General features: G+C 42.6%; 1 protein-coding gene across 15 annotated transcripts in view; it reads left to right on the forward strand.

Moving 5' to 3' along the window:
* The first annotated feature begins 3,931 nt into the window (after positions 1-3,931).
* The window catches only part of myt1lb (myelin transcription factor 1-like, b), a 106,890-nt gene continuing 84,861 nt past the window's right edge, over positions 3,932-25,960 (forward strand). For 5 of the 15 annotated variants that reach the window (XM_044166460.1, XM_044166466.1, XM_044166471.1 and 2 more), the window contains exon 1: positions 3,934-8,053. The gene's annotated coding sequence lies outside the window, so the exon portion shown is untranslated. Of the gene's footprint in view, positions 8,054-25,960 lie in introns of all 15 variants that reach the window. The other 10 variants (XM_044166462.1, XM_044166464.1, XM_044166463.1 and 7 more) reach the window with 4 other exon arrangements.

Below are 25,960 nucleotides of genomic sequence, written 5' to 3' on the forward strand. Positions count from 1 at the left end.
ATAGCAATAGTAAAACTAAAACACTATATTTAGATTTTTATTTGTAAAATGTGACTTCCTCCACATTGCTAAAACCTCCAAATTCCCAGGTAAAATACCAAAGATATGACCTCAGTGTTTTCAGTTCTCATTACGCCCCTGTTTTCCTTTTTTAAACTGAAAACAGCTGCTTGCTGTTGCTGGAAACAGGGCCGATGAGAGTGGAATTTGCGGGGCAAAACGTTTAGCTAAAATAGGCATTCCTTATAGCTGAGGGGAATTGAAGAGCCGGGTGATAATTCTCTGTGGATTTGTCACTATGAGCGACATTTTTCACATTACACAAAGTCATTTAATCTGTGAGTATAAAAACTATAGATTACTGCAGCTTTAATGAGTTCGGATTAGGTATTGGCTAATATAGGGCTGAGGTTAGGCATGTAGGTATGTAGTAGGTAAGAACTGAATATAGTCACTGAGGGTCCTCACAAGTATAGTAATACAAACTTATGTGTCTGTGTATGTGTTAGTGTGTTTATCCCCTGAAGCAACTGTTGTGTATATGTGTGTGCTATTGCTGTGTGTGTGTGTGTGCAGGTAAAGTGGCTCCCTAAGGGTTTGTGTGTGCTCTGGTCTTTCATGTCTGGCACATTTGTCATCCCATTCCAAGGACACAAGACTCTCTCTCTCTCTAACACACACCATACTATACATAAGTAGGCTGAAGCTTGTTATTCCTCCTCTCTCTTACTCCCAATACACCAGCAATGCAACCTCTCCTCCCTTATACATTTCTCTCTCTGCTCCCTTAAGGTATCTCTCTTTCTCTTCTTCCTCTTCTCCTTCCCCCTCACCCCACCCGCTTCTCTCCCTCGGTCCCACTGAACAACAAGCCTTCACCTTCTCCCACGCTATCGTCTCGAGTCCCAAAACACACTGATTCTCTTTCTCCTCCTACTTCGACTCCTTGGCTCTAGCTTGCTTCCACTCTGCAGCATCTCAACAACATCCCTCTCCCAAGCTCCATCTATCCCACCTGCAGCTATGGGTTTCCCTTCATTTCTTTCACTTTTTCTCTGTCTCTACCTCTCAGTCACTCACTTCATTATCATTCTTAACTATGAAAGCAGTAGTACTGTTGGTTTACATTTACAAATGTATGTATAGTGTATATACAGTATGTGTGCACACTTCCCATGTCTGCTTGAGTGTATATCCTTCAAAAAAATTGTGTGTCAGTACATTTCTCACATATGCAAGACTTGCGCAGGGGAATATGCCATTTAAAAATGGTCTGGAAATAGTTCAAGTGCTTTAATTTCACCTGAAGAGTTTAATTCAAGAAGGCATTTACATTAAGTAGACTCCTCTGCAATGACATCCAAATGTTAACCTATTAGTGATACCTTCAATTACTCTACTTATCGTCGTTCCTCTTGGCAGGTGACAGCTTGTGGGAGAAGAAGGCACAGGGGTGAAGCTTGTGATCCTCCACAGACCTCTGGGAGAGGACTGCCCCAGGGAAAGGGATCAGAAAAGGTGAGTATGGCAAACGTGATACTCACCAAAAGCCTTATCTGCTGCCCCAGACCACACCAAGGGGGAGTTCTGGGAGGTGAAGGCCGTGAGGGGAGCCGCCACTGAGCTGTAGATCCAAATGGATCGGTGGAAGGTGGCAAAACCCAGGAAACGTTGAGGTTCATTGCACCAAGCTGAACAGACTTCGAGCTGCCTCCCTTCCTGGAGTGGAATGATCAAACTCTTTCATGAGTTTGGCTGTGATTAACTTCACTGAAGCGCAGGCTGGAGATTGTTTCTCCCATTCAGCTGTGCCTTAGTCCTTGGCTCTGTGAGATCTATGAGCAGGGAGATGATGTAGACCACCCGGTATCTCTCTAAAGGGAAGGAGGAAGGCTGGAGCTCGAAGATGAGGGAGCATTGGGTGAGGAAAGGTGTTCTGGGGGAGGGAGCCAGGGACAGAGGAGTTGGCGTGCTGGGTGGAGGAACTGCCACTGGAGACTGGCACGAAATGGAGAGCCGCTGGATCTGCTCACGGAAGGACTCCAAAACCTGCCTGTGCTGAGCAGAGATTTCTTGCAGGCACCCCGTAAAGGAGGTAAGTTGGTGAATAGCACTAGCCTGTGCAAACAGCTCTTACCTAACTGAGTATGAGTCAGCTGGATTCATTATGGCCATTGTAATTGTACTGAAACGGCTCAGAAAAGCAGAAGGTTTGAACATGACATGACACAAAGACAGTCAGAGTAAGATAAAAGTTCGAGTTTACTGTGGTCAAAAGCAGGCAAGGGTCAAACCCAGGAAGACAGTCAAAAACAGGCAAACTTGTCCAGATAAGGAATCATCAATCCAAGGGTCAGGCAATAGATCAGGCAGACAGAATCAGGCAGGCAAAAACACTTTGATGAATAGCTAAATCAGTCACATAGTGTCAGAAACAGTCCCTGTACAATAACCCTGTAACACTAAACATCCACTGTACCTACAAATTATAACTTTTAACATGTACATTTCATCATTGTCAAATATAAATCTAAGCACGCTGCATATACTGTCATTTCCACCTACTTCATGTATATGAAGTAACCAGTTACATTAGTCATTCCATATTTATTCCAGCACTCTTTGCACTCTGCACCATTGCACTGTTGTGTTATTGTTTACAAATGTCATAGTTGTTTTTTATATATATACTTTTTATATAATTATATATTTTTTCCACCTACTTCTATGTACATAATAGGTCAATATTTATGTTTACCTTTGTCCAGTTTTGTTGTCCTTGTTTTTTGCTGTATGTCTATTTCTGTGTAAATACATTGAGACCAAGAAATAACAGTCAAATTCCTTGTATGTGTACACATACTTGGCCAATAAAACTAATTCTTATTCTAATATGTGTGAAAATAAACAAAACCCAACACTGCTAATCCTGCAAAAGTAAATCCTACAAGGTAAGTTCTACAAAAAAATGTATATTATTGAGGGTAGAAATTTTCCAACAAGGGTTCAATTCAAATCAATTCAATTTTATTTATATAGCGCCAATTCATAACAGAAGTTATCTCATCTCTCATATTTCCTATAGAGCAGGTCTAGACCGTACTCTTTATAATATTATTTACAGAGACCCATCAAATCCCACCATGAGCAAGCACTTGGCGACAGTGGCAAGGAAAAACTTCCTTTAAGAGGCAGAAATCTTGGACAGAACCAGACTCAATGGTGGCCGGCCAACTGCCGCTGCCATGTTGGGTTGGTAATGGTAGTGATAATATTAATATTAATAAAGTATTAATAATAGGAATGATAGTCATAGGAAAAATAATGCCAATAATAGTAACAAGGCCTATAACAACAATTGTAGTAGCAGTTGTCAAGCAGGAACACAGGGGCAGCAGGTGGCCCACAACCACAGACCCAGTCTCTGCAGCTCCAGAGGCAGAAATACCTGCTGAAAGCGACAGAAGGAGAGAGGAAAAAGACGAGAAAGCACAAAACTATGGGAGAGAGAAGATGTAGAGTTAGTAACATGCAGTAATGGGATAAGATGCATACAGATGGAGAGGCCTATAGCAGCATAACTAAGGGATGGTTCAGGACTCACCCAAGCCAGCCCCAACTATAAGCTTTATCAAAGAGGAAAGTCTTAAGCCTTCTCTTAAACGTGGAGATGGTGCCTGTCTCCCGAACCCAAACTGGGACCTGATTCTACAGGAGAGGAGCTTGATAACTGAAGGCTCTGGCTTCCATTCTACTTTTGGACACAAGTAATAGTGGGGTAATATGGTATCATGAGCTCTTTAAGATACGATGGTGCCAGACCATTAAGAGCTTTGTAGGTGAGGAGAAGGATTTTAAATTATATTCTGGATTCACAGGGTGCCAGTGCAGAGAAGCTAATATGGGAGAAATATGATCTCTTTTCCTAGTTCTTGTCAGTACACGTGCTGCAGCATTCTGGATCAGCTGGAGAGTCTTAAGGGACATATTCGGGCAGCCTGATATCTGAAAAGTTTTTTGGACAACATTGTAGTCTAAACAATGCAGTAGCTAAAATTATCAGGGAATTGGTTTCTCAGATGTTTGAGGGTAAGAAATGTGTCCAGCTCAATCATAAGGTGAAAACAACACACTGCATGTTTTGGTGGATTTTACAATCTAAGCCCATTACACATGCTGTACTTCTTTGTATGAGTAATGGTCAGCAGTGGGCTGTCTTGGCTTAAGCTTTAATAAAACGGCCTCTAGGTGCAGTCACTGACCAACCACACTACTGATTGACAGCCCACTGTGACTGCTGACTGTTCAGTGATTAGACTAATTTTGGTGTTTGGGTGTTTATTTTGGCCCTCAATTTGTCAGTTTGATTTGATGGGCCAATTTTCAGCATGCACAAAAAAGTGCCTTAAAAACAAGCACTGGCATAGTCAGTCTTTTATTTTTCTGAAATAAGTGGAACATAATGATGTGAGGGTGAGATATTGTTTAGCAACCTGTTTTGGAAGCAAGTGCATATTGACATAGATGACTTTTGAAGAATCTTGGAACTCTGAAGAAATATTTTTGCTGTATATCTCGCTACAGGTGCCGCTCCATTCTGCTGTTTACTCTCGCATATGTAAAAATATTTCAGGCTTTTTCTTTGCTTTTTCTCCTTTCATTTCCTAGTTTTTGCTTAGATGGGTTAATGTTGCAATGAAGGTAAATAAGCTAGTTATCACACACCTGTCATAATAAAAATTGTAATTGGTCAAATATTTCACATCTTCTTACATCAATAACACCATTAAACTTAAATTAAATAGGCCTTTCTCAATGTGGACGTTTTTGGTTCGTAATAACAGTAAAAGTAAAAGCACTGGTGTAAGTAATAGCGCTAATTAAGTTTCAGTGAGCCAACAGACACAATAGTAAGGTCCTGGCACTTGCACACAGAAATGGAATGCTGCAATTATAAATGTTATCAGTCACAAGTGTGTTTGAGCTTTATGGGTTATATGGTTTTGGATTTATGCTGAAGGTTAACACAAGCTCATAGTCATATAAATTACAAAATAAAAAGATTTACATTGTGTAGAGCATAAATCACACGGTAAATGTGGGCCCTAAGTAAAGAAAATTTGTGGAAGACGACACTAGTCCAACCTTTGTTTGTAAAAAGGAGAGCTCAAACACCTGCGATTAAAAACTTAAGTTGGTAAAAGAACAAAATTTGTAACTCTGCACTTGAATATCATGAATTTATCATGAAGTGTGACAGCTTTTAAAGTCATAATTATGTGAAATTTTGTTACAAACCCATGTATTTAAATTGATTAGATAGCCATTTTAAGCAAATACATTAGGGCATATAAAAGTTCCAAAAATTCCCAAGTGGGGTGAACTATGGAGTTTTCTTCAGGCATTTTAACCACAGACTAATTCACATTGTAATCACTATGTGATTATGGGAACACAATGGGAACCCACTGCTTAAAAAGTCTATTCACATCCTGGTTTTAAAAGTCAGCACTACACTGCTGTATTAGTGAGACTTCAGGTTCTATGCTGATACATAAGAGAATATCATAATACAATAACTGCTTAAACATAGATTTCGGCTAGTATTCCTAATGTGTCATGATTCCTCAAATTACTGGCACTTTTCTTATTAATGCACATTTCTCCCCTTTGTTTATTTTTTTTAAGAATATTAGGTATATTAATTGTGCTTGATTGGCATTAACATAGCCAAGTAACAATTTGAAATTGCTAATATTGAACGCCCTGAGGGCATCTGTGCCCCAACCCACCAGAGTACTTATCATGCCTTCCTCAACTGCCTGGCAGCATTGTTGGAGAAAGCAGTGCTTGTTGGTTCTGTAAAATACTGCTGTATGGTATTTGATTTGTTTACTGTTATGGGGAAGATCAAAACAATGTGCCTAATATACACGAATACTGGATTGGAAGAGCAAAACATAGGTCCACGTCTCTGAATGTTATTCTGAATATTTATGTGTAAACATGAATTTATTTGAATATGTTATTGCTTGTCGCTGTCAGCATATGAGCATATGAGAAGTCCCCAGTATTCTGTTGTGCCTATAGGATGGCTACTGTATTTTCAGCCGAGTCTGCCCCACTGGTGGAAAGTGAATGAATTAGCACCTCTTGTCCGGTAAGAAATGAACCTAATTTATAATCTAATTATGAGGATGTCTCAGGGATCAAATTAGCATTCTCTGTGTTTGCATATCTGGGTAAATATGGAAATCATCACGTTGTTATTCCCATTTTCATTCACACAAGAGTGCACATGAATGTCACCTGCTTTACGGTTCAAGCATGATTCTATTGTAAATATTGTCTCCTGTTTGGGAGGAGTGCATTACCAGTGCTGATCACTGAACACATGGCTACAACTAGCCTGTTTCAATACTCATTCATCTTCTGTGCTCTTAATTTTGGTGCTCAGCCAGCCTCGAAGCCTGGAATGGGGGGAAACAAGTATTAATTAACAGCAAGCCAGCGATCACCCAGAGACTTCCTTTAAGTCTGCATCCTGTTTCTCTCTCAGCTCTCTGAATGATCCCAGGCCAAATAATGTGCACTGAACCACGAGTGGAGCTCATTTGGCCTTTTTAAAGGCACAAATGTATGTCTCTCCCATTTAAAATAAATGCACTGCACATGTTCCACATGGCTCACTATCACCCATCCCTCCTTTATTCTCCCTCTCTTTCCCTTCCCTCCCTTCTTCCCTCCCTCCCTTCCTCCATCTCTACCCAGCCGTGGGAAGAACTGACTCTGGGAGCAGACAGTCTGCAGCCCTGAATAAATGTATAAGAGGGAGAAGAGGAAGGGAGGGCACATTAGCAGGCAGAGAGAGAGCAAGGGAGGGAGAGACTAGAGAACATATTGAGTGTTGGAGGACATACATGCACGGTGTACAGAGATAGTGAGATACACAGATAGAGGGAGAAAGAGACAGAGAAGGAAACCAGTTCAGCTCATAGGACTGAGAAAGGAGAGAGAGAATTTTAGCTCCATTCAACCAGCTCTCCCTCTCCTCCCAGCACAAACACATGCTCATACACACTCCCACCCTCTCTCCCTGACAGACACACTTGCACGCAAACACACACACACAGACACGCGCGCACACACACACAGACGCGATTGCTTTAGGGTATACCAGTCGGCTTTGGCAGTCCTCTCCTTTGTTGTTTTTGCTTTTGGTTAGTCTCAGCGGCAGAGCGGCGTACGCCTGTACCGCTGGGGTGGGTGCATGCGTGTGTGTGTGTGTGTGTGTGTGTGTGTGTGTGTGTGTGTGTGTGTGTGTGTGTGTGTGTGTGGAGTCTGCGAGGCGGTTTGTGGAGGATGCCACTAGCGGTACCCGGGTAAGTCAGCTCCTTCCTTCTTTCCCTTTCTTCTTTCCTCTTTCTGCCTTTTTTTTTCTCTTTCTTTGTGCTTTTCTTTCTTTTCGTTATCCTCTCTGACCTGCAGTCTCTCCATCTCGCTTGGGATGCTTGCATCTCTCCACCTACCGTGCACACCCGCTATGTACAGGTCTCCTCTCTCTCCCTCTCTCTATTTCTCTGTGCTCTCTCTGTGTGCTTTCTCTCTCCCTCAGTGTCTTTCTCGGTCTGCGTTACACCGTCTCCTCCCGACTGTGCTCTCGCCATCCCTCCTTGCTCTCGCCTGTTTCCTCCGCTCTCTCTCTCTCTCTCTCTCCTCTCTCTCTCTCTCTCCAGGCTGTGCCTCATTGGTGTGTCCTGATTCCCTTTTTCCATTAGGCTCCAGGCCTATTGGTCGCCTGCCTTCCAACCATTATCTCTACTCCTCCACCCTCTGTCATCTTTTCTCCCTTCGCTCTCCCTCCTTCCCTCATTCCCAGTCATCTCTCAAGTCGTAAAAATGATTTGCATGCAGGAGGAGAACAGAACTTTGCAGTGAGCACAGTAAGTGAATTGGGAGGGAGGAATTGAGGAAGGAAAGGAAAGGCTGAAAACAGGAGAGGGAGCGCATTCTGGAGAGCAGGAGGAAAAGTTTAAAGAGAAGACTGCAGTTGGTAGGTAACTTGCACTTGTTTATGACATCTTAAGTCTTTGCTCTTCCATTCCAATCTTCCAAAGATGATATTTGAAAAAATATTTCCAGCTCTAATCTGAGGTAGATCGACAAATTATTTCTTGAGTCTTAATTCTACACAGTTTTCTTGTAGTGATAGTTCCTCTAGTGTTACACATTGTTCAGATAGGTTTAGTAATGTGATCTTATGGTGCTGGTGCAGTGACTTAAGTGGGAAAAAACAGCTGGCTACGATGATTTGGTTACTTTATTATTGTTGTAGTCATGTTGCTCTGGGATGGCTAATGTTATGTTTATGTTAAATTACTTTTGACTCTTTAGAATTGCTTTACCTACTCAAAAATAATCATGTTTTCCCTCTTGAAGGCAGTTTTATTTCACAAAGAAGCATGTAGAAGTAGTATAATAGAAGCACTGATTTAAAAGTTTGTTCTGTAAGTTTTGTGCACCTGCTGTGGATAATGCTGCACTGCAAACTTCAGCTGTGTTCTGAAGACATTTCTCATCACTATACATATGTTTAGCTGTTAATTAATATTTTGCTATTATTACCATTAATTTTCTATCTCAAGCTGTGCTATGTGTTCTATTTGCTGTCACTCTGCGGTCTGGAAGGTAGTAAGGATACAGTTTTGCTTCCCGGGAAGGTATGGAAATAGAGAATTTGAAGTTGGAAGAGAGCTTGAGTTCCCAACTTCAAATACAGTCAACTCTTTGGTTGAGTTGCATGCATATAAACAATCACACATGCGCGCACTAGTCCCTTTGGTCTATATTTCATCCTACACAGTATTTTTCTGATTTGCGTGTAAGAAAAGACAATGCAGATGTTCTTGTGTGTGCATGTGTGTGCTCCCGTGGGTGGCATATACTGTATACAAACAGCAGAAGGCAGATGCGCTGCAACATGTTTCATTCTGTCAAGACAAACAAAGCTCTGACACAAAGTGAGCTACTTGTGTCTACTCTCCCTTGCCCAAAGTGTGTCAAAATGAATGTTTCTCATGTCAGCAAATGATGGAGACAATGTTTGGTGACACCTGGGGATACTGTGAGGGATTGGAACAATGCGATTCCCATGCCAAGAAGATTTTTTATGACAAGAAATCTACCTACAGGATGTAGGCGTAGTAAAAGTCTTCTTATCACTATATCCATTTTGGTATCTGTACGTCTCTCGTTTTATAGATTTAGTCTGATCTCAGTCTTTTATTGTAAATCCATTATTAGAGAGAAGCTGGTGAACACTGCAGCCATCCCATCCTCTCACTTTTCCCACCTTATAGTTAATGTTTTTACTACCGTTTCTGTCACACGGTAAGAACTGTGAGCTCTTACATGAGGTGAAGCCATGTACTTTGGGATGTTCTTTTAGCTGGAAGAGGAAGGAAATGTCTTGCTTGTTAGGGGGAGACTTGTGTTGGTGTGTGCAACTGTGTGCATGTTTGTGCCACCACACACGCTTTGCTGAGCGAGCTGAGGACAGGGAGACAGCTGAATGTGATTAAATTATAGAGGGAAAGCACGCTACCCGGGTCTTACTGAGACCAACATTGCGGGAACCCCCGCTCCCTCCCATCTTTTCTCTCTCTGTCTCTCTTTCCCTCTCTCTCTGGTATGAAAGCAGAAGAACCCAGCCCCTCATAATCACAGCAATCTAGTCGGGGCGGGGGGGAATTGGGTGTTAATGGGATGGCTGAATATGGACTGTAAGGTCATGAGAAATGTACTGATGCACTGTAGGTATTGTAATGTGTGACAGAGCCCTGCCTCCATTATTGTTATAAATTGTAAATATTTATGAATTGTAAATATTTATCTGTCTAAATACAGTATTATAATGTGACCAAAAATACCTGCAGATTTTTCAAAAACATGTCTGGCTGCAGACTGAGTCTAACGGATGGATATGTGGAGGTCTTTACTCCAGCCTTGCGTGGGAGATACTGTATGTCCCTTATTCCTCAGCAGCCTAATGAATGAGCAGCAAAAACGCTCCTGGGGATCCCCTGCATGCAACCACCGGGGGGGGCAGCCACACACACTAATATTAGCCTCCATGTTGAGTGGCTGGATCACACATCCACATGCTATGCATAGCATGTCTGAGCTATACACTACCATAGCATGACTCTGCATTCATGCTAGATTGTCTATGTGATCTACTGTAGTGGTCACTTTTGCAAGTGCCTTCACATATGGAAATACTGTGTATCCAAAAATATGTATTTACAAAACATTACAATATATTCCAAAACACATTTAAATACTTTGGCAATTGTGAATATGTCCAATATCATATAATTTTAATTCTGATACAAGTGATGGTGAGGTTATTTTTTAGTAAAAAATAATAATTTAGACCAAGCCAATAAGCAGAATTAGTTTGTGGGTAGGAAGCCAGTGAGGGATCACATCCTTGTCGCTGCACTAGCAACTCCTACCCGTTGGTTGGGGTTTCTGCACGTGGGGGGGGGGGCAGGATCAGCAGCGAACAGTGTGAACCTCATACGCCCACCGTGTGAAGCTCCTTGCTGGCATGTGAAAAAGAAACGTCTGCCGACATCATGTGTATCAGAGGAGACCGCAGTACAGAAGAAATGCATTCTAAACTAGGGAGAAAAGTTGTCAGAGTAAAAATTGAAATGAATACATACAATGCAACACAATGTTACATTTGTTTAATATTACTATGACAAAAACTAAGTATTGCAAAATTGTAAATTGTATTTCACCAATAAGCTGGTGAAGATGATTTAACCTTGAATTACATCCCTGTGCACACCTAGAACCTGTGGGCAGTCTTTCAGAATAAGGGCCGTCTGCAGCCTCTGCTGTAGGATGCAGCTCCCAGTAGATCGTGCTACCTCACCCTCTCCCCCTGTAGTGAAGGCTCAGATAGGCTTACAGGCTGGACTCCTAACACAACCTGCCCTTGACGTCAGACTGTGGTGCACCTACAGATGTGCTGGCCTGCAGAATATTTGCCCACACCATGGAGGCTGTCTGCTGTCTTTCCTTACGATGAATCATAGCACGACAAGAATCGATTAAGCAGCAGCTGGGATTGTTTTAAACTTTTCCTTCCAAATATTAATTTTTTTCTTATTTTATTATAAGAGTATGGTTTTATTTTTTCTCTTCCTAACTTGTACAAAGACCAGAGTGATCAGCCTGTGGTGTAACGTGTATCCCTATGAACCTTTGTGAAGATACCATGGGGAATCAATGTGTTCTTCCAATCAGCCTCAATGACGTGGTCAGGCTAGGGCGTAGAGGGGACTGATCTATTTGAGTAGACACAATGTCAATACTGACGTCTACTCAGTGTAAGATGGAGCTGCTCTCGTGTCCTTCACACAGGCATCCTTGCTACGCTTGCTGCTACAGGCTATTAATTATGGCGCATTCATCAGACCCAAATTCATAATTTGTAGCAGCCACTGTAAAGCTTAACTTTGGCCACATTACATTTTGGAACTACTGTATTTAATAACTAAAATACTACGTGACGAGGTGAAACTATTAAAAAATCATTCATTTCAAAGGTTAATGCAATTAAACAATCACAATTACAAATATTCCAGCTACAAAAACTCTTACCTTCAAAACCTGGGATCACTAAATAACTCTCTTGTGCATGACCAGGTAAACTAAACATTGTTGTATATTATGTTTATTGCATATATGGTCAAATCTATGAAATGGGAAATCTTCCATACAGATACAGCTAACTTTTCTACTATTTTTTTTTGTATATAAATCAATGCCGTATGTGAGTAGAATTAGTAATTTTCATGAAAACACCTCAGGAATGGGGTTAAGATGTAGTTTCTGGATATGCCAACTTCAACCTCATATATAGAGGGATGTAGTTGTATAATTACTTGCATAATTGGTAGCTGTCATGTCACTACTGGAATTTAAAAAAGAAAGGTTACATTACTTGATACTGGCAAAAGTAATAATATTAAATGTGACAGGTTACCACCTAGATGTGGTTGTTGGTCCCGCTTGTAAAATAGGTGTGTAGAGAGAGTTTTAGTGTGGGTGTCCCTCCAGAGATAGTACGGGTGCCCCCCACCATACACACACACCTCTGTGCCTTTACTCAGGGAAAACATGATCTATCTCCTGGCAGGCAGGCCAATTAAAAACCAATCAGGCTGCTCAGAGTGTGTTGGTAATGGGAAAGCCATGGCAGTGGAGGAAGTGGGGCTGATTAATGGACATTTTCACCTTGTGGCATAACAGCCTCCCACAGGCATCCGTCACCCCGGGGACAACGCTCACCTACACCCCAGGCCTCACGCCCACTGTCAGACATATTGTATAAGTTGCAAATTTAGTATAATTTAGTATATGATGATGATGAGCATAAAGTGCCAGACTAGGTTACAGTAGCTTTATATTAGCCTGCCTGACCTGTAGGCTATTGGGATCCTTTGTTGTAAAGCAGCATCCTGGCTAAATCTGGGCTGCTTTGCTCTGCATCTTTGTATGTTCTGAAATTAGAGACCATTTCAGATAGAGGTTATGCTGGTCAACTACTCTGGAAATGCAACTCCTGGAAGGTTCCTAACAGTAGTAATAGCTAAATATCTGCCCTCCACTAGTATTTACAGGCTCTGGAGTTGATGTTGCTGCCTATTTTTGTTGTTTTGTCAGGTAAAAGGTGGACTTTCCAATAGGATGCGGTCCCATTTTTAACAGCAGGGTCAAGAAGCTCTTGCTAAGGAGGAGTGGAAACAGTGTGTTTGTGTCTTTCCCGCCCGTGCCATTGTAAGGCAGCAAGCATTCAAAAGAAAGGTATTAAACGGCGAGAGCGAGGTTCGTTCCATTTCAGGAGTTGCTGTGACCTACTTCACACACCCAGGCAGCTAGCTGTAAATAAGGATTTTCATAACCCGGTTTGGCCTTTTCCCATTAGAGGCACAACTGTGCCTTGAAGAATATTACAAAGAGCACAGGAGCAGCGGTTTTGAGCGCTGCTACGATACCATCAAAGCACTGACCTTGAGACTGCTTGTGTTGTTGTCATGCGATTACAATTAGTTTTAGTAGTACATTTAGTATGAACTGATGGTTGTGTATGCAAACCATGATGGAAAGGGAAGGTACACAAGCAGGCAATTCAATCTTTTGTGCCCCCCTGCTAAACCGTCTGTATGGTACTGTTTTCTATATCCAGTACCCTGATACCCTGCCTACACACACCATCAGGGAGGAAGTAACATCAGAGATTCTAATTCTAGCTACTTTAGTGAGCTAAACCATACATCCATCAAGCTGTAGCTGAAAGTTGACATGAAGCTAAATGATGTGCATAACCGTTGGATGTTTGTCTGGGTAGGCAATCATTGCATTTCTGTGCAATGCAGTTGCTTAGAAATGTAATGATAGAGACATTTTGATAAAAACATGGCCAACATAAATATTGATTTATAATTCAGAAATATTTTTTGTCTGTCACACTTTGATGGAAATGTGTCTTGGCTCATACATAAAAAAGTAGAAAACTTGCAACCATTAGGAAGGCCATAGTTTGGATCAAGCAAAGCCTAGCTGCAAGCCAACTTTACTTTGTTTTTCTGTGTTACTGTAAAAGGAAATGTACTTGTTGTAAAGTCGAATTTATTATGCTTATTTTGCAAAAACTTTTACAAATTGAATCAGATGTGACATTCACACCTGTTGACATTTTATCTCCCTAAACAATAACAAGATGAATCAGAAAACAAAATGTTTCAATCACAACAACACCCGCCTCCTCAGTAATGACGCTATCACTGGAGCATCACTACTGAAAGTCAAGACAGTCCCCAGATACTTTGGGTCAAAGAGAAAAAGAGTTTAATTAAGGCCAGGTATGTAAATCTTTCCATCCCTGTTTCGGCTGTTTCAGGGGACTCCAGCATATCAAGCCATACAGGAAGGAATGTAGGAGAAAAGAAAGAAAGAAAAGACAAGAAAAAAGAAGAGGACTCTGCTAGGCCAGTCTAGGTGAAAGTGGTGTGATATTGGAAAATGATTACCAAACAAGCATCCATTATTCAACAGGGCAATCAGGGAGGGCACAATCTCCTTATTTATGCTAGCTCTGTAAATCAGATTTGTCGGTTTTGATCACTCTAAAATCTCCCAGTCACACGCCGGCAATATTGGGCGAATATTACACTGTCTAATGGGTAATTGATGATGGCGTGTGACACCGGTCGAGACGAATGGATGGCCCACAGGAGCAAGGAGGTGTGGGAAGAAGAGATGACTATTGAGTATAGCGTTACACACAGCAGGTGTATTACAGGTCTCCTCATTTACAGTACAGGCTTCATCCTGGTTCCTTTTTACCACAGAGGCACTGATGTACAGGACAGAACGAATATAAATCCAGAACTGTATGCACTGCTGACTAAAGAGGGCGTTGTATTGAGCGCTATTTATTTCAATCAGGACTCAAAGTAGTTATAGACAGTGAAACAGACAATTTCTGTGATCCTATTTTTGTTTTTCTATACAGTTTTTTGTGTGTACTGATAAGCTATATTTGAGGTATGTTCAAAAAGAAGTAGACTTAATTGAAAATTCAAATAAATGCAGCTGGTGTGTGGAGTGTGGGCAAGCACGAGTCTGGGTGTGTGTGTGTTTGCGAATAAATGTGCGCGTGATTGTCTTATGCTCGTGTGTGTGTGTGCGATGGGCTGAGGCTTATACTACAGCGTCGGGAGGCAGGCAGGCAGACATGATGTGCTCTGAGTCGCAGCGTCTCTGTGAGGGTGGCCTGACCTCTGCCTTCAGCTCCGCTTCACAGGACAGCAGCAAATAAGAGGTGTCATCGCATGACAGCAGCATAGCCCCTCTTTAGGACTGACGGCTCATCGAACACACACATACACAAACGCACGCACACGCACACATGCTGTACCAAATGCGCGTCGAATGCGGGCAGACATATGTGTACACATGCATGCAAACATGCAAGTTGAGGCAAGCGTTGGAACATAAACACACACTGATGCTTAAATATTGAAACACACACACACACACACAAACTTCCACACAAATTCCCAGGAAAACGTCAGCGCAGATCAATACGTTTGTTTCGTGAACATACAGCTTTTGTTTGGGGAGCAATGATTTGGATTCAGTTTTGACCACTTAGTGCTTATGGCTTGCTTTGACTAGCTCTGAAAATCAAACTCAGATGCAGAAAGGATTGTGTCAGACAACAAACCGAGCACACACATTTTTGATTCGGTTCCTTTTTAAGGGGTGTCAGAACGATCCTTTGAATTGGAGAGGCCATTCGAGTTTGGATAAGCTGTCTTTCTGTCGTGCTCATTTGAGTCAAATCAAATCAATCACTTTGTTTTTGGAATCCGGTCGTATTGCTTTGTATCGTGACATTTTGCCAAAGAAGCTCAGTTATCGGTAAATCTATCACATACAGGCAAGAGAATGCGATCTCAGCGTGTCATCAGAGGCAAGAAAATTTTGTCTGTTGCTACTTTTAGGAAATTACAAGAAGCAGAGTGAGATTTGAAGTCATTAAGGTTTAACAGTAGGTATCCTGTTTTTCACAGAGATGCGATTTAAAGCCTGATATTTACATTAATGACAATGGTACGTTGAAAACAATAAATAAAGCTTTTGATTACACTTAATACCTCAAGTCCTGTGTGTTTGTTTACATGCTTTATGCACATGCCTCCTGTATATCTGTGTACGTGTGTTTTTGTGTGTACGTAAGGGTAAGACAGAGACGCCGCTCCTCAAACTAGGGCATATCCACCTGCCACCTGGAGGCCAAGGCCCCCTGAAACCGCTGACAAGGCACCTCTGGGCCTTCCTACTAACTCCCCCCAACACACACACACACACACATACACCTACACAGCCACACACACAGCTCTAGTTGCTCTGGCTCCTCGTGTACCCTCTCCCTGTCTGTCCTTCCTCTGCTCCCTCTGTCATTTTCCTTTATCTTAGCCTGTCTCTGTCTTTCTGTCTCTGTGCACACACTCTCTCACAGCCCCTCCTTCGCCTGTCTGTCTCCCAAATATCTTGTGTGTCTCTCTTCCCCCTGTACCCTCCCTGTCTTTTCCTTTTCTCTGGCTCTGACTGCAGTGCATCTCTGTTTCATTGTTATCCTGGTCTCTGTAACAGGATTTTTCCTGTCCTAGTGGATAATTAGTTCAAATATAACTGCGAAGGGAGGCTTTGGTGCACGTTTTGCCTTCGCTTCTTCATCTCAGTTCAGCGGTTAACGACGGGGATGGATCACATATTTACTGTTAACAAGGAGGATGCCATCGTTTCACATTCTCCCTCACCAATTGCGCCCCACAGTCCCATACATAATAAATCAGACCCTCTGTGTCAGCATCGGTATCTGCATACAGACAAGAAAGTCATAGTGTGTAGTGTGATCTGCTACAAAATGCAGGAGGAATTTGAAGCCTTGCACTCTTGCTTCCCTTCCATTGCTGCAATATATTCAGGTCATTCTTAGGTCTCTGTTAAAACGCTTCTTTGCTTTGCCTGTGTTGAGTTCCCGGATCTTGTTCATTTTACTCAAATCTGTGTACCCCCTGCCCTGAATAAATAGCTCTACACGTTTTAGTTCTTTAGTCTTAGCCTTCGCCTCCGCTCGCTTCCCGAAAGAAGGCACTGCCGTGGTCTTGTAAATGACCTAATTTTCTTGCTCGGCCCAGCGTTTTCCGATGTGAGCCATTCCAAAATAGCTTGGCTACAGCAAAGCGTGGCAAACTCATTTCCATCTTGCATAACAGGGACCAAACATTCCCCCCCTTACTAAGCTCATTGGCGAGATGGCACATACTCTCACAGGCTGAATATCAGCTTCCCACCTCATTGTATGAGGAAGATGGTGATATTATGCATTTTACTAATTCATTTTCATCCCACAGTTTGTGCATTATGTCTTTTTAGTCTCTCTTACTTATTGAACATGTCATTTCTAAGTGTAAGTCTGATTTGGTTGATCAAACTGATAATATGTGCTCAGTCCAGAATAGAAAATAAAGGAATGGAAAAGGATACATAGTCACATAGTCTGCAAAGGTAGCAGGGTAAAATCAAAAGGATTCCAAAAGGATTTAGGGCAACGTATTTCAGATACAGCCTATACTATGATCTATATTTAATACCATAACAACATCAAAATCATGCACCATGCATAAGCTATAAAAAGCCCATTACATTGCAAGCTCTGCATAATATCTCAGTAAGACGGCATTAGAGAACAGTATAAGGACCGTACATGCAATTGGCCCATATCTACTCCCTGTCATTGAATTGGCTTTGTATAGAGATAATGAGGAGTAGAGGGTTGAGAGAGGAATCATTATTTTACCCATGGCTGTGGTGCTTCTTAACGGGGTCTGTAGGGCGCCTTCACAAAGCTAATGTAGAGAAATGGAAACAGATGGAAGGCATGATTATTTGATCTGCGAAGAGCTTTTGGTGGGCTTTGTAGTAACTGGACTAGACTGCTTAGAGGCAAGAAAGTGGGTTGTATACATCTGTGGGTGTGTGTGTGTGTGTGTGTGTGTGTGTGTGTGTGTGTGTGTGTGTTCTGAGGGAAGTGCGTAAATGGTGTGGGTGGCTATTGTTTGTGTGTGGATGCCCGCACGCATGTGCAAGCGTGTTTGTCCATCTGTTCTCGTGTTTGAATGCATTGCATGTGCCTGCGTTTGTGTCCTCCTATAATAACAAAGAGATTATTTGTTTCACACTCCAAACATATGCCCTTCTAATTAGCAATGAGCAGCGATACAGGTAGAAAACGCATTCGGACAGTTTTCACAGTATATGGAGTGCACAGGTCTGTTGGTTTTGTGCTGAAGGCTGTGTGTGTGTGTGTTCAGACTACTTTGCCATTCTTCCTGTTAATTTGGTAACTGTGCAGAGCTCTGTACCTGTGGGCATCAGCAAGCCTGATTTTGTGTGTGAAGGGCGTTCCATGAGCTGTTCATTCACATACAGATTTACACAAATGCACTCACAGAGCGCAGGTCTCATCTGCTTCACTCCTACACACACATGCTGTACATATACTGTAAGATGTGTATTTATGCATGTATCAACATCGGTGTCAGCGCCTCTACTGTTCCACGTGTTCACCCCAAAACAGCATCCCCACTGTGAAAAATACGTAAACACACATCTAACATACAGAGGTATATGGCTCTATACTGTACAACCCACACACAATAGAGAGAGAATTAGTCAGGCTCTGTATTATTCTATTGATCTTACTGCAATGCTGGAGCTGTCTCCGTGCCTCTCTACACAGTATTCACAGCAACAGTAGCTCTCCCGTATACTAGCACTGCGTAGACTGGCCACACAGACAGAGTGACATACACACATACATCAAACATACTGAATGCACGCAGATAAACCCAACAACAAACACACAGAGACAGTACAGGGACACACGCATGCACTCTGACAAAACCTACAGCCTCTCACTTTATGCCTCTCTCTTTGTCAAACACACACACACACACACACACAGTCACCGAATGGGGTACATTATCACATGTGGTTCCCTGTCAGGCGAGGGGTTGGGGGACGTGACTGGCTGGTGTGTGTGTGCGTGACTGGCGGGCCACACCTGTCAACAGTACTCCATAGGCTGGGTGCTGATGCTATCTGACAACCTAGCTGCCATGGCAGGATATGTGTGTGTATGTGTGTGTGTGTGAGTTCCCTGACCGTTTGAATGAGTCATTGTTATGCCCCCGCTGCTATTTTCCCCAGAATACCCTCTAGTGTCTGACTGGTGGTTTCAGTATCTGTGTGCGTGTGTCTTTGTGGTTTTTGTCAGGCTGTGTGTTCAGACCCTATTAACAGCTAACCTCTTACTCACACAGTAAACAAACACGTTGAACCATCAAAATTTTTAGTGATCTAGTCTCTAGTAGTGTTTGCACCATGCCTCTCCAGCACATTCAAATATGCAATGTGCTGAAACTCTCACACTCTTCATCTGCCGTGTGCTTGTATCTGTAACACATCAATCTGCTTTAATTCATGGGAAGGATTTACACTAAAGAACAACACCTTTGCCAAATTGTCTCATTGTAATGCAAATCACGTTGCTTTAAACTTAATGTTTCAGCCCACTTCACATCGCGTGTATAAATTACTACTTTCTGGATGTGACTCTCACTCTCAGACACCATTCTTCAATCATGGCCGCCACAGACCCAGCATTATGAAGCAGCTGTACCCTCCAGTGACTCTCAGCAGCACATGCATTTGGCTGAAATATTCAGCCCAGCTCCCAGCGTTACCTTGCATGTATAATTACCGGATATGCTGCCTGCCGCTGATAACTCTCCTAAACAATGTTTGAAGGGGGAACGCGGCGATGAATTCCCAATGAAGTGTGAAAAAGACTGATTAAAATTGCCGTGGTCAAAAGCCAGCGCACCAGTGTGTTCTGCTCTCACGGACCAGGGGAGATGGGGAGACAGGCTCTGCAGTTGAGATAGCTAGCTTTTTTTTTTTCCTATACTGTGCCTGGGATTGATATTTGGTTTTCTATTTTGGTCCACAGTGGAAATTATACTGGCATATATTTTTGTGTTTTGGCTGAGCTCGTCATAATGAAAAAAAATAAAAAATGAAGCATTCGGCGCAATCCTTGAAGAGTTCCTTTCAGTAAATGGTTGGTTGTACAGCATAAATTCTCATAGTCTGAGAGGTTCACAGGTTCACGTGAGCCTGATTACGTATTTATAAGAATAAAAGAAAGGTAACTAGGCAATGTCTAGTTCTAAAATCAATTATTCATTGTTGTCTGAGACAATATTCCTAAAATAACGTCCCTTAAAAGTGTGTTTCTGAGTATGTGTATTGTCTATCAGCTTTGCAGATGTGTGCGTTGTTAATTGTATGTGTGATTACATGTATCATATGAATTTTTGTGTGTGTGTTTTTGCACATAGTTGTGTGAGTGAGTTTTTCCTCCTGTTGTGTGCTTGATGATACAAACTATATATACTGTACTGCATATGCGTGTGTGCATGTGCACCTGTGTGTGGCTGCGTACCAGAGCCCAGGCGCCCGGGAGCCTATTTGCAGAGGGGAGGGAGGGATGGTGTCTCATTCGCGGCGTGTGGGCGTCAAGCTCAGGGCACCTAATTACAGCACCGGCTCCCACAGCCTGCCTGTGTCTCCCTCAGCCCCCATGTTTGGGTGCATCATCCCTGGCAGAGTCAGATGATACGCTCCCCTCGTCTCTGAAGCTTTGGTCTCGGGAGGGCTCCACCTTAGCACAAAGCACGGCTGTGTCTGATTAGCTGGCCTAAATGAGATCCCTAGCTAGCTAGCTAGCTATATTGTCGTTCTCTTTGTTGACAGTTATGAGATGGGCTGCCAGACAGCTATCCGGCACGTTTAGCTCATTAGCTTGATCAGGAGATTTCTATATCATGTGTAACAAACATTAGCATTACACATCTGTACGGACCTCATTTGGGCTACTCTAGTTGAGAAACTAGTCGGCCAGCTAGCTAGCTATGTACCTCTGGGCTAACAAGCCCTAACTAACATAGAGATGGCCTTTTGTTTATTTTTCTTCCATTCTTCTCTTGTACACTGATGTACTGTTCAATAATTGGTGGTTATTACTGAGCTTGCTGGAAGAGGAGCTGGGTAGCTGGTTAACCCTTTCCTCCCTACAATGACAGCAGTTGTCTTTCATCTCATTTCAGAGGATTAAAAGGCAGAGCGATGGCAAGAGAGAGTAGGAGAGAGAGAGAGAGAGAGAGAGAGAGACCGAGATGGATGCCTATAGTGGGGGTTGGTTATTTTTTTTTTATTTTTTTGCCAACAGCAGATGCCAGGCACAGTAGTTTCAACCGGGCACACTTTAAAACACAACACAGCTGCCTTCTCTGCATCTGGGCACCGGATAGAAAGAGGAGGGAGGAGAGGAGAGGAGAGAGAAGCAGAAGAGAAGAAGAAAAAAAGACAGGGAGGAAGAATGAGTGAGAGTAGACTGTGTATGGAGAAACAGAGGGAACATGAGGGAAGAAGAAGGAGGAGAGAGAGGAAGAAACAAAGGCTGACACAGATAACATCTATCAGCACAGCACAAACATGAGCCGGGTTTACCATTATAAATAGAGAGATACCCACATCCCCCTCCCACCTCATCCCCAGTTTAGCATTCCCTTCCAAAAGCTGGGAACCACTAACTGGGCCAATCCACAACAGGGATTAGCTATCTAGCTGCAGAGGCATTTAAATGTGCTCATAGCAAACTCTGCGCTTTATGTAGCAGCGACTGTAAACACAAACACACACTGAGGTGTGTGAAGATAGAGAGGAAGAAATAGACAGTTTACTCTATTGTTTTTACTGATTTTTTTTTCAGGGATGTCACATATAATATAATACTATAGAGAAGACATGTTACAAAGAGAATGCAAGGTTCTAGCATTACAATAAAAATATAAAATTATTTTAAGATTGAATACAGTGGAACGTTCTCATGAAACAACTGGTAACAACAGGACACTGCACAGAAAGAAAGAAAGAATATTAAATGCAAAAATTCATCAAGGATGTGAAATACAGGATGAGATATAGTGAAAAATTATGAATATACCAAGAAGTGAACGCAATGTATAACACATTTTAAAGATGGAAGAATGTGGAGAAATGTGTTGTTGAAAAAGTTGACCTTACATATTATCAGCTGAATGAATACACTGTATACGGCTTAACACTCAGGGGAAAATGTGGTGAGTCGCTCTTTGAAAGCTGCCTATTGAGCTGTGTGATATGCAAAAGAGACGTAGATTGAAATTTCCTTTCTTTCCCACTCCCCACCTGTGGACAGTGGTGCAGGGGCAAAAGTCAGTGCCACTGAAAAGGGAATTACACATTATTATTATTTTACAACATGTATAATTTCAAAGACCCTTGCACCACAGCATACTTGTTTCTCTCGGCAGGTCTCTCTTTCCCCCTCTCCCTCTCCCTCTCCCCTTTTCTTTTGTTCTACCTCTATTAGAGTTGTCCTTGACTGCCGAGCAAGCGGGTAGTGCAGCCTTTGGTTGAGAGGAGCCAGTCAAACGCTCTCTCGTGCTCCTGTTGAGACAAGAATAGGAGAGGACATGGGGGAGGGAGAGAGACAGAAAGGACAGTGAGAAAAGAGAGGAGAGAGCCCTTTTTTTTCAATTCAGCAAACATCTTCCTAAAGCCAGGAAGAGCTGTGAATGAGACAGGAAGAGTATGAGCAGGAAGTTGGCCTGATGACTAAGCATCTGAAGACAGGGGAGAGCTCCAGGCATCTTGTTTCGAAAGACAGTGAATGAATAGACATTGTCTGCCAAGAGAGAAAGCCTCAGAAATTGTGGTGCATAATTCCTTGAGATGAAGAGCTTTTGGTCCTGGAAAACCTGCTCCTTATTTTGGAATGGCAAGGTGTCATCCATTATACCAAATGTGAATACAAGGTTAATACAGAAATAGATCTAATGAATACTTCAGCAGCTTCTGGTGACAGTGTGATGGCCTCACAATCAAATATGAACATTAGTCACCGGTCAATAATCCACTTGTGCCATTTTGTTAATATAATAAGGTTTCAAAGTGCTGGTTGGGTGTTGAAAGGTCATGTAGTGTCAAAGTGAGAAATCTGAAGAAATGAGATTTAGGCTCCATTCATAACACCAATCCTTTTTCCTGCCATGTCAGTAAATCTTTCTGAAATTGAAGTGAGTACCAGCTGCCATAGAATGGGGTTAGGGGTTCATGTTTGCCATTTTACAGAGCACCTCGGTGCAGACAGACATACAGTAAGGCAAATAAACAGATAACAGACAGATGGACAGCCAGACAGGTAAACAGGCAGATAGACGATCAGGCAAACAAATAAAGACACAAACAGATGACGAATAGACAGGCAGATAGTCGGGCAGATTGGCAGAGCGGCTGACAGCCTGGCCGCTTTCCGACAGAGGGGTATTGGCTGGCAGGCAGACAGGCAGATGGACAGGCAGGCACCCATGCACACAGAGCAGAGACAGACACAAAAGCAGACAGACAGGAGGACTGGAGGAATAATAGAGAGAGACAGGCATGCAGAGAGGTTGCCAGACAGACATGCACCACTGGTAGCAGGACAGGCAGTTGGCGTTGGAAGGAGACATGGGGACAGCAAGTGCCTGTGGCAGAGAGGGAGAGAGAGAGAGAGAGATAGAGGGAGACAGAAATAGAGGGAGAGAGAGGGGGGGGGATGAGGTCAGTGCATGGCTGGCTGGCTGACTGTTGATCTGTGGCACTGGGCTGGCAGAAGAGTCTCCTCAGGGAGAGAGCAGCTCCACACAGCCTCCGTCTACATCCCCCCGCCCCCTACAGCCCTCCACCCATATCTTAGTCTCTCCATCCCCCAGCTGGGCTGGAAAGACAAGCCTGTGAGGTGAGGGACTTTTAGCAAACAGTGGCACAGGCAGGTGAAGGAAGGCAAACGTGTACAAAATAAGGAGTCAGAGTGACAAATGCCATTCAGTAATCGTTGGGCGATGAAGACAGGAATGACAGCATCTAGCTCAGAATTAGGGGCAGGAATACACTGTAGGAACATGGTATCCTCTCCTCTCCTTTGTAACAAATACTTGAAGGACATTCTGACAGGGCTTGCCGCTACATGGGGATCTACATGTTCCCCACGCTTTTAGAAAGGGGGACATGCGATATTCATTGTGCCCTTTGTCTGACGATAACATGGAAATATAAACTGTACAGGTATGCATCACAAGTTCAGAAACTAGTCATCTTCCAAAATGATCTACCCTCAGTATGTCATATTTACATTCATATATCATGTTCACTTTTACTGTACATTTACAGCAATTAGCTGATGCTATTATCTAGAGCAACTTACAGCGACAGCAACAGCAGTGTGAGCTTTGCAGATCACCAACAATATAAACAAGCAGTACTTAATGAATGAAATGCAGCAGTCAGAGCCAGATGAAGCAAACGTTTCTATTTCTGGAATGATCATATATTACAGAGAAGTGCGGAGAAAGTAAAAATGACAGTGTAGAAAAGGTTTATTTTTTTAAACAGAACTAAGCATAGCTGTTACTGGCATGTGTCATATAATATTTCCTGATCATATATCCAGACCAGCCCAGTGAAAACGCTTAAATGCCAAAGGAAAAGTCTCTGGCTTGCCAAAAAGCCTGTGGAGGTATTTCCAGGACACAGACGAAATATTAGAGTATTATGGTCGTTTTGACTTACCCCATGTTTGGACAGTTGAAATATTGGATCAGTGTGTCGATATGTGATTTGAGGTGCTGAGGATGTTTTTTTTTATGGCTTTCTCTCAGCTAGAGTTACACAAGGTTACAGCGGTGTGTGAATGTGTGTGTGTGTGTGTTGTGCGTATATGCATGTGTGCGTTTTGCTGCAGGGTGCAAAGCTGCTCCAAATGTCCATCTGCTGAGTTCACAATCCACCTGAGCCCACTCCCACATGCACATGTGCACCCTCACACACACAAACACATGCGATTGCACCCACAAATACACACATTCACACAGGCACATGCAGAAATGTAACCTACCCAGAACCTCAAACATTCGGTACATACCTGTATAGCCATGCTGAGGGTTTTGTTTCAGCTCTAGTCAGACCTATCTTCATTCTCGCAGCCATTTGCATAAAAACATCCCACCTTTTCTCAAGCTGTCACCTTGATGTAGCTGCAATAGGCAGTGTGATATCAACATAACAAGTTTTCTGACAAAAATCCAGAAATGCACATATACATATTTCACAACAGGTGTTAAGAGAAGTACGGGGGAAAGGAAATAATGCGGTGGAAGAGTCCAAACACTAACAAACAGACAAAACAGGCCCATACAAACACACATACACACACAGACATTCATACAGTGTATCTTTCCTTTGCTATGGAACAGCATGAAACCTTTGTTCACTTTCTAGACTTAACACTTTACAAGGGAAACAACAGTACTATTGAGACTGCAATCTATCGTAAACCCTTAAGCAGAAACACACTTCTAAAACCCGAGAGTAATCACCCAAAACAGCTCATCCACAATATTCCAATTGGCCAATTTTTATGACTGTGCAGAAACTGTGGTACTGTTACAGAGTTCCAGTCCAACGCTGTTGAAATGAAAGAGCATTTCCAGCATAGGAGTTAACCCACATCATATATCGGCCTATCAGAGGGCCCTACATACAGATAGGGAACCTCTGTTAGTCAAGAAAACTAGAGCTACCACTACTTCCTCCACTTTCACTTTCTCCACTGAGCATGCTCCCCAGACAGGCTGGGTCACAAACATTATCCTTAAACATGGGAATGTCCTCAAAAGTGATCCATCTCTTAATAATATCAGCTCTGTGATTCTCTTGATTACATCTGAACGTTCTCGCAATCTGGTTCGTTCTGACACTAGAAAACCTCCTATCTCCTGGCTGTCCAATCAACCTACAGGCCTTTTCTGCTGTGGACACCAAGTACTTTACAAATCCACTTACTGGTAAAAAAAAAAACACACACCATAAAATCCTTCATAAACTGCAGCAGCACACATGTTGTCTACATGCTGAAATGTCCCTGTGGTCTGGTTTATGTCGGACAAATTAAAAAAGCTTTAAAGAGTTGCATATCTGAACATAAAACTGCAATACGCACACAAAACATGGATCGTGCTATAGCTCGGAATTATGCAAGGCTAACCATGGCTCTGCAGCTGCAGCATCATTAAAGTTCTGGGGAATAGAAAAAATGTCACCCTCTCCAGGTGGAGACATTATCAACTCACTGCTCTGCAGCAAGGCATACTGGATTCACACT

Source organism: Siniperca chuatsi, linkage group LG15 (genome assembly GCF_020085105.1).
Source record: "Siniperca chuatsi isolate FFG_IHB_CAS linkage group LG15, ASM2008510v1, whole genome shotgun sequence".
Classification (NCBI taxonomy): Eukaryota; Metazoa; Chordata; class Actinopteri; order Centrarchiformes; family Sinipercidae; genus Siniperca; species Siniperca chuatsi.